Genomic DNA, 9540 nt, shown 5'->3' on the forward strand with positions numbered 1-9540 from the left:
TGGGTCAGCTGTTCTGTGGAAACATGGTGTGTGTGCCTGTACATTACCTGTCCTTTATTACCTGCACACATGTCCTGGTCATTAGCTGCTAGCTAACTGTGTAAGGCTGTCATGGATCTGCAGCTCTGTCCACCATCTCAGGGAACAAGTTTAAGAAATCTTATCGAGTGATATATCACATGAGAGGAGAGAGCTACCGCACAGATTTTCATTATTTTAATATGATGCTCTACGACGTTACAACGATACCAGAAAGTTCCTCAAAATTACACACAGCACAGATAAAATCTCAAAATTTTATAGAAGCCAAACATTTCAGCAGATTTTGCTCCAAGCATATGTGTAAATATCATAAAACTGGATAATAAAACGGAGGCTGCTCAGTGAGGGCGTGCAGCCTGAGCTGAAGGCTCTGAGTCTGAACAGACAAAAAGTCACCGTTTTGGTTTTAGGACGTCTTTCAGCTGGTGGAGGTCAGTCGGGTGGACAAACAAGCCCATCTGGGGTCAGCTGACAGGGTCACGTGACCAGAGCCTGGACGACCTGTTACGAGTGGAACAATGAAAGTTTTCTCTGACGGACAAACAACAGAGTGAGGGTGTGTGAGCGCAGGCGATGTGTGTGTGTCCACTGGTTTCATCAGGAGGTCACTCCAGTTTCTCCCCTTTACTTTGATCACATGATCAGAGCGCCACATTGTCAGATGAGCACTGATGAGTACTACAGACTACTACAGTGTACTGAGAGGTACTACAGGGAACCACAGTGTAACAGAGATTTATACAGTACTTGTACTGGCATTTTGTTTTCGGATGAATTTCTGGAACGACTGAAATCTGCGGACCTCTCTGCCCACTCTGATTGGTGGGAACAAACAACATCGCTGTCATGTGACCTTTAGGAGACCTTCAGACTGCGTAGGTCACACTGACCTCAGATCATAAGGTCAAAGGTCACGGTGATAGAATCACAGCCTCCTCTGTCTGCATGGGGTCTGTTCTGAGCTGGCTTGAGCTTCTTCTGCTTCTCCTTCGGTCCGATCCACACTGTGAACAAGCGCACGCACCTGTGACTCACCTGTGCACAGATGCTCTCTGTCATCAGGCTCTCTGAACGCTGACTCAGTGAAGCCCTTTCATATCCACAGCCTTCAGTCTCATCTTTAGAGGAAGGTTTAAAAGCTCAAAGACAGACATCAGCAGTCTTCTTGTGGTGTGTGTGTTTGTGTGTGTATGTGTGTGTGTCACAAAATGTACTTGATAATGAGGGTGGGAAGTTGCAATAATCCCCCCAAGGACCAGAAGCAGACAGAAATGGACCCAGGAAAATCGGACCATCCGCAGCCACCAAGAGTACCAAAGACCTGAAGCCACACATCTCTGCGATATCCACCTGCCTATCCCAGCAGGAGAAGGAGGGAGGCCCCAGATGGGGTGGCAGTCCCAGACAACCAGTGGTGAGAGCAGCCGAACTCGCCAGAGGACGGCCACCCCAGTGCGAGCCGGAACCAGGGTTCCAGGGATCCAGGCACCCATAAACCGCCCGGTACCTGGCAGGTACCTGGGAGCCCCCTCCCAACATATTTAAGATTGAATCATTAACTAATGGCAGGACTTCAAACATGAGAATGACACCAACAGAACGATCTGCCATTTGACTTTCTTAGTTTTCCCTATGAAGCACCGTTGCCTGTGGGAGGGCTTCCAGGAGATTCCACAGCTGTTTCTGTGCAGGTTCATCCATCCATTCTTTTCCACTTATCAGGGTCGTGGGGCATGGGGGGGCTTACCATAGGCTGAGAAGCAGGGTACACCTTGGATAGGTCGCCAGTCTGACGCAGGGCTAACACAGACAGCCATTCACACCTACGGGTAATTCCAAATCATCGATTAAACTAACCCCACTAACTGTGTGTGTTTAAACTGTGGAAAGGCCCCGGCCACATGGTGCTTTATATTCTAAGGTAAAGCAAGCATTTGGTGACAGTGGGAAGTAAAATCTTCCTTTTAACAGGAAGAAACCTCCGGCAATACCAGGCTCAGCGAGGGGTGGGCGTGGTTACAGGAGGGAGATAATAATAATAATAATAATGGATTGGATTTATATAGCGCTTTTCAAGGCACCCAAAGCGCTTTACAATGCCACTATTCATTCACTCTCGCATTCACACACTGGTGGAGGCAGCTACAGTTGTAGCCACAGCTGCCCTGGGGCAGACTGACAGAGGCGAGGCTGCCATATCGCTCCATCGGCCCCTCTGGCCAACACCAGTAGGCGGTAGGTGTCTTGCCCAAGGACACAATGACCGAGACTGTCCGAGCCGGGGCTCGAACCAGCAACCTTCCGATTACAAGACGAACACACAATCGCCACGATCGCCCCTAGATAGGCGATTTAGTCATTATCATACCTGCACACACCTGCACAGGTGCGGCTCTGCAGGAATCATTGACAGAGTCAAACTGAGTTAAAGCTCAGTCAGCAGCTGTAGTACTGCACAGAGTACTGCAGTACTGTAGTGTAGTGCTGGGTGTCATACAGTGTATGATACAGTATATAGTAGTAGTACTGGTAGCTCTTTATGTGTTGACTGTCCAGGTTCAGTTTGTGAGGACGTGCAGTGAGCATTCCTGCTCCCCTGCGTGCCTACCCTCTCTGGGACTCCTCCTCCTCCTCTGATGGACGAAGGAGGTCCTGGGAAAAGGTCGTGGTTTTTGGTTCAGACTGATTACCAACCCCACAAATCACCACAGACACTTTCATTAAAGGAGCAGCTCCTCTAAGATGAGGAGGCCGAAGAGGAGTCAGGGAGACGCCACCACGTCTTCCTCTTCGTCCTGCTCCTTTTACATTTTCTCCCACAGTCGGGCCTTTTAGGAGTCCTGGATCAGCTCTGGCTGTTTGGGTTCAGTCCAGACCTCCAAGCTGTTTGAAAGGAGGCCGGAGCGCACCCCCGCTCCCCCTCCTCCTCCTCCCGTTGTCAGCAGCTTTAGACTCTCAGAGCGTCTTTCAACAGGGAAGAAAAGAAAACGGTCTTCATGAAGAAGGCCGGCTGGTTTCAGGAAGTAAGGGGGGGCACAGTGAAGGAGTCTTTGTGTCGGCTGTTTTCCGCCCGGCGACCACTGATTCATATTCAAATGGAGTTCTGAATGGACACACACACACACAATGATGTCATTCGTGGAGAAAGAGAGAACTCAGTGGGAAGAAGGTCATGTGACATGTTAGTCACATGACGTTCTACAGAACAGAACCGTCTGTACAGCACCTCCTCAGTGGTCCAGCTGCCTCAGCCAGCTCTGATTGGATGATCTGGGGTTTTATCAGGTGGGTGGAGCCACCAAAATTGACTGAAACCTATTGGTTGGTTTCTTGATGACCTTTGACCCTGCACAAACAGCGTTACTGAGGAACAGAATGAAGCTTTTTAGGACGCCCGTCCTGATAAAGCCTCCCTCCTGTCCCAGCAGCAGGGAGAACACGTTCAAGGTTCAAGGTTCAAGGTTCTTTATTTGTCACATGCATAGTTATACAAGTATAACACACAGTGAAATGTAGCCTGAAACGCTCCTCGACATGTGCAAAAATGGGAGGGCGGGGGGGGGGGGGGTAGAGGAAGAACATTATATATATATAGTAAATACATTGGGTGAATGTGCAGTAGTGGCAGCAAGCAGGTGAATTCTGTACATTAATATGAATAGACATCTGACTATTTTACAGAATAGACAATATAAACATATTTAAAATTAAAGGAATTTGGAATGTACATTGTGCCTGGGTTTGTATGGAGTTAAATCGGGGCCATAATGTTTCTGTAGTTAAAAGAAAAATTTGAAATCGAAAATATGTAAACTGAAAGCAAAAGTCACATTTTTAGAGTGAACTTTGAAAAAGAAAGAGTTGGATTTAAAATAAAATCAAACGTTTTGAATATTTGTATTAACTGAAAACCCAGTGGTTCTTTTATCTATAATTTCTCTGAGTAAACTTTATTTAAAAATTTTCAGTAATCTTCTTTTCATTATTATTATTTTTAAAAAATCTATTCAGTCTCAGATTACATTTTTTCAGATTCAGATCTTTTAAATTAATGTACAAAAAAAAAATTCTTCAGGTTCGGATTTTTCTCTCAGCTTCAATTTTTTTTTTTCCACTTTCAGATCTCTATTTTTCAGTTACAGACTTTTGGCCCTGTTTTGGCCTGGTGGGCGTGGCTACACAGAGAGGGGCGGGGAATCATGAGTGACAGCAGACCGCTGCAGGCTCAAGATGGTCCATTTTTCATGTTGCCTTCAGGAAACCTGGGAATGAACATAATTTATCAAACACCTCCTGCACTGTATTATTTGATAATGTTTAGAAAACATGTCATGCATAACTGCTAAAACTCAGTTACTAAAGCTCTTTCAAGCAGTAATGTGTACAAATTACGCCATAACTGATCAATTATGAGACGTTTTCCCAGCCACTACGTGAGAAGTGGTCATTTCCCATGCTCTCAAAGTAGCGCGCATTGTATCGGGTGGGGGCTGCTGTTAACTTGTCCCTCAGTGAACGATGGCGTCGTCTTCCAACAACACTGCTGGCGCGAACAATCAGGTGAGTGTTTAAGTTTGGAACAATTACACTGCAGTCTGTGAATACTACGAATTTAAGAAGTGGCTATTGTTACGGTTAATTTTTCGGCTATTCTGTTTTTTTATTTTATAACGTTTTTTGCTGAAATGCTAGCTCAACAGAAACGCCTCGCTATCATTTTCGGCTGAAACTTACGTCCTAGTTGATCTGTAAGCTTGGAGAACAACAAAGTTACTGAAGTAACGTAAAATTCTTTGTATTTAATTTAGGAGCAGCTAAAAAGAGAGATGCTTCAGCGACTACTGCATAAAGTTTCCCAGGTCATGCACAGACAACCCCTCAATGTGGACTATTTGCAGTTTGTTATCGACCATGAGATGGTCCTTTTAAGATCTTTGTCCGATCAGGTTGAGATCCCTCAAAGTATTATAAATGCTCTGATAGAGCTGTCAACTGTGCTCAGTATGGAGGACGTCAATGAACAAACCCCCTCTCAGATGTCAGTGTCAGAAGGAAAGCTGGGACGTCCAAATTACAATGTATCGCCTGTACAGCTCCAGATACTGACAGAAATGTTCTTATCAATAAACAATAAATGTAAGTATATAGGGCTTGGCATTACGCTTTGAATTCTGGTATGTGGGAGCCATGTTAATTGTGTAAGAAATGTAAATAAACCATAGAAACAAACAGTACATCAGAGAAACAGCCAATTTAGAAGAGGGAAGGTAACAACAACATATTAAAATTCCCAAAAGTATGCTGCATATGAATACGTGAACGAGGGAAGCCTGGAATTTGTATGTGGACAAAAATCTGCATTATGTACAGGTTGGATCTATATGAAACAGCCAATAATGACCACATAGACATAAGAAAAACTTCTTGCCACCGCAGTTTGCTCTCTCTCTCTGTTACGTAATAAATTGTAAACTCCTTTAGTAGTGCCTTTATTACTTAATTATTTTTATTATTATTATTATTATCATTTATTGTTATTTACTTAAACATGACACATAGTTTAGGGAAGATTTTGCAGTTGTGTCATTTCAACTGGAATCTTTCAGCTGCACATTACTTGGGGGAAAAAAGGCCTTCTGAAAAAGATCTCTTACTTCTTGCTTTAGAACATGATACTATTATTGCTTTTTATCTATAACTCACGCATATGTATATTGTAGGAAAACCGTGAAAATTTGACACGTTTTTCCCTCGCGATAATTTGTAGCATCGCAAAGGCGTACATTATTGAGTAATAACAAATCAAATGATTGATTTGATTAGATTTAAGCATCAAGACCGAGAATGACCAGCACACTGTTTGAAGAAACAAGGATTCCTCCTGAGCAGCAGGCTAAAGTGGCTGGGGAGAGGGTAGTCTGGGTCTATTTACTGAAGCTGCTGGCCCCGCCAGCGGAGCCCGGAACCAGATAATGGATGGATGAGAGTCTTGCAACATTGCCGTAGCGCAGGTGATGAAGACTGCATCCCAAGCCCGATTAGTTATGGAGTCTTTTAAAATGTTTTCCATATTTTTGGGGAAGGATCAAATTGTTAATATTACTTTACCTTTCGAAGTAAGTTTCAGCCGAAAATGATAGCGAGGCGTTTCTGTTGAGCTAGCATTTCAGCAAAAAACGTTATAAAATAAAAAAACAGAATAGCCGAAAAATTAACCGTAACAATAGCCACTTCTTAAATTCGTAGTATTCACAGACTGCAGTGTAATTGTTCCAAACTTAAACACTCACCTGATTGTTCGCGCCAGCAGTGTTGTTGGAAGACGACGCCATCGTTCACTGAGGGACAAGTTAACAGCAGCCCCCACCCGATACAATGCGCGCTACTTTGAGAGCATGGGAAATGACCACTTCTCACGTAGTGGCTGGGAAAACGTCTCATAATTGATCAGTTACGGCGTAATTTGTACACATTACTGCTTGAAAGAGCTTTAGTAACTGAGTTTTAGCAGTTATGCATGACATGTTTTCTAAACATTATCAAATAATACAGTGCAGGAGGTGTTTGATCAATTATGTTCATTCCCAGGTTTCCTGAAGGCAACATGAAAAATGGACCATCTTGAGCCTGCAGCGGTCTGCTGTCACTCATGATTCCCCGCCCCTCTCTGTGTAGCCACGCCCACCAGGCCAAAACAGGGCCAAAAGTCTGCAACTGAAAAATAGAGATCTGAAAGTGGAAAAAAAAAATTGAAGCTGAGAGAAAAATCCGAACCTGAAGAATTTTTTTTTTGTACATTAATTTAAAAGATCTGAATCTGAAAAAATGTAATCTGAGACTGAATAGATTTTTTAAAAATAATAATGAAAAGAAGATTACTGAAAATTTTTAAATAAAGTTTACTCAGAGAAATTATAGATAAAAGAACCACTGGGTTTTCAGTTAATACAAATATTCAAAACGTTTGATTTTATTTTAAATCCAACTCTTTCTTTTTCAAAGTTCACTCCAAAAATGTGACTTTTGCTTTCAGTTTACATATTTTCGATTTCAAATTTTTCTTTTAACTACAGAAACATTATGGCCCTGATTTAACTCCATAGGGTTTAGAGTGTCTGGAAGAGAGTCCTATCTCAGTCAGTTATAGATGATGTGAGAGGGCGGGTGTGTGTGTTTAGGGCCCAGATGGCTTGGGGATAGAAGCTCCTCTTGAGTCTCTCTGTCCTTGCCTGGAAGATGCGGAACCTTCTACCAGATTGCAGAAGTTGGAACAGTTTGTTGCCAGGATGGGACGGGTCCTTCAGTATCTGCGCTGCTCTAGTCCGGCATCTCCTGGTGTAGGTGTCCTGAAGCGGGGGGAGAGCAATCCTGCAGCAGCGTTCTGCTGTACGGATCACTCTCTGGAGAGCTTTTTGGTCCTTCACACAGCTGTTCCCGAACCACGATGTCATGTTCTGTGTGAGGATGCTCTCCACAGTGCCTGTATAGAAACTCCTGAGGATCTTTGGAGAGACCCTGAACTTCCTCAGTTGTCGTAGGTGATACAGGCGCTGCCTAGCCTTTTTGGTCTGGACCTGAATGTGGGCAGCCCATGTCAGGTCTGAGGAGATGTGGACACCAAGATACTTGAAGGACTGCACCCTCTCCACTGGAGCTCCATTGATGATAATGGGCTTGTAGTCTCTGTGCTGACCCCTTCTAACGTCCACGTTAGACTTCATGCAGTAAATTGTGTCACATTTACATGACTCGTTTAAATATTCTCCTCCTGGGAGTGAAACAAACACATGTGCATAAGGCCCAAAATGTTGCTGTTCACAGCTGTCGGGACAAACAGACTCTGAGCCTCTGCAGGAACCCTGTGTTTGTTCTCTGCAGACATCAGTGACTTTGACCCCAAATGCTCCTCCTCCTTCCAGCCTCTGTAGTGCACGATACATTCACAGGCTGCTCTCATTTATATGACCTCCAGAAGATTTGCGTTTTGTAGTCCATCTTCTGGATATTGTAGTTTCAGCACGGTGGACACGCAGCATCCCATCGTTAAGCAGAGACGAGTGTGAGGTCGTTCCACTTCTCAGCGCACCGCTCTGCACTTCTCCTCACCTCCTCTCTCAAGCTCTCGAGGCCTTTAAACCCAGAGTTCAAATAAATCAGCCAGGCCCTCTGCAGGGGAGCAGGTGAACTGTCAGAAAGGGAAACTGATCCACTTCCTGCTGCAGACGTCATTTCCTTGAAAATCATAATCAATAACTGGGCATCAGACAGAGGTCGGGATGTCAGAACAAGAATTCAACCGGCAACTGTGAGGAACCCGGACAAACACACAAACACAGATACACGCACACACAGACACACACACGTGTGTGTATTCATATCCTCATGGGGACATCTCATTGACTTAACCCTTCCCTAACCCAGGGGTCGGTAACCTGCAACTCGGGAGCCGCATGCGGCTCTTTGGTCCTTATACTGCGGCCCCGCGTGGTTTGGGTAAAATAAATGAGAAGTGTTTAGCTGAAGTATATTTTATTTGTGTTTAGTTCTTTTTTAACTTGTAGTTCTAAATTGGAAGATTATTGTGATATAGAAATATAAAAATAAAATTATATTTCATTATTTTTCGTTGCTCAAAATAAGTGTCACACTGGCGGAAGCCGATGTAGCCGCCGAAACGCCGTGCATTTATCGAGACTTTCGACCCCAGGTAGGCCAATTATGGATCTTCGGATCCACATTATGTCAGCAGCTCCACCGTGAACTATGTTAAAAACAAACACGCTCACGCCTCACAGACGACAGCTTACAGTCCTGTAAAGATGAAAGTGACTTCGTACAGCCCCGATCTGCAGACGCTGTGCGCAGAGGTTCGGGAGCTGAAGTCCCGTTGCCATTGTAAACATATCACGGCAGACCCGACGATGTTTGCATGAACACGTTTTTCAGCATCTCTTTATCGACCGCTTTTCACACACGGTTGCTGTGCGCACACAGCCGGCTGTAGCTTTGCAGCTCACAGCCCGACACACACCAACACAACAGCATAGAGAGCACAGACTTGTGATTTTGGGTGCCGCTCAGGTGCGTCTGACTCCCCTGCAGCGGCGCTGCAGACCACGCCCCGCCACACACATTAACCTGGTAAAATACATATTTATGCAGAATTTTGCAATATTTTTTTTAGCAGCATAGTGTTTTTTTCCAATTATTTTTTAACATTCAGGTCAAGGCTCCAAAAACCCAAAGGCGATACAAGGGTGGTGGCTCACAACAGTTTTTGTTTGCTACATGGATCATTTTAGTTCAGCTTTTAAATTCATTTAAGAGACCTTCAACTGAGTGTCTTTCCTTTTTGTTATATTTCTTTAAGAGTTCAAAATGTGTTAATTACATAAATAAAATGTAGTTTTCTCTGTAGCACTTCATGGATTTCATAAGCAGCACACCTTAGTTGCTCACACAAAGCATAAAGGTAAAAAAAACAATATATACAGTGTT

At 44.0% G+C, this 9540-nt stretch overlaps 2 long non-coding RNA genes across 3 annotated transcripts in view; one reads left to right on the plus strand and one right to left on the minus strand.

Moving 5' to 3' along the window:
- The window catches only part of LOC120720312, an 8854-nt gene extending 6269 nt beyond the window's left edge, over positions 1 to 2585 (plus strand). Inside the window, exon 3 of the long non-coding RNA XR_005692881.1 lies at positions 2282 to 2585. This is a non-coding gene — a long non-coding RNA (uncharacterized LOC120720312). The remainder of the gene's footprint in view (positions 1 to 2281) is intronic.
- A 1592-nt stretch (positions 2586 to 4177) lies between these two features.
- Positions 4178 to 6622, minus strand: LOC120720324. Of its 2 annotated transcripts, none has more exons than XR_005692886.1 (2): positions 6333 to 6622; positions 4178 to 6093 (listed from the first exon to the last, which is right to left on the minus strand). It is a non-coding gene; the product is annotated as an uncharacterized LOC120720324 (long non-coding RNA). The 2 variants fall into 2 exon arrangements; XR_005692887.1 differs by having other exon boundaries at positions 4178 to 6200.
- Positions 6623 to 9540: the final 2918 nt, after the last annotated feature.

Source organism: Simochromis diagramma, unplaced genomic scaffold, assembly GCF_900408965.1.
Source record: "Simochromis diagramma unplaced genomic scaffold, fSimDia1.1 OVJJ01000576.1, whole genome shotgun sequence".
Lineage (NCBI taxonomy): Eukaryota > Metazoa > Chordata > Actinopteri > Cichliformes > Cichlidae > Simochromis > Simochromis diagramma.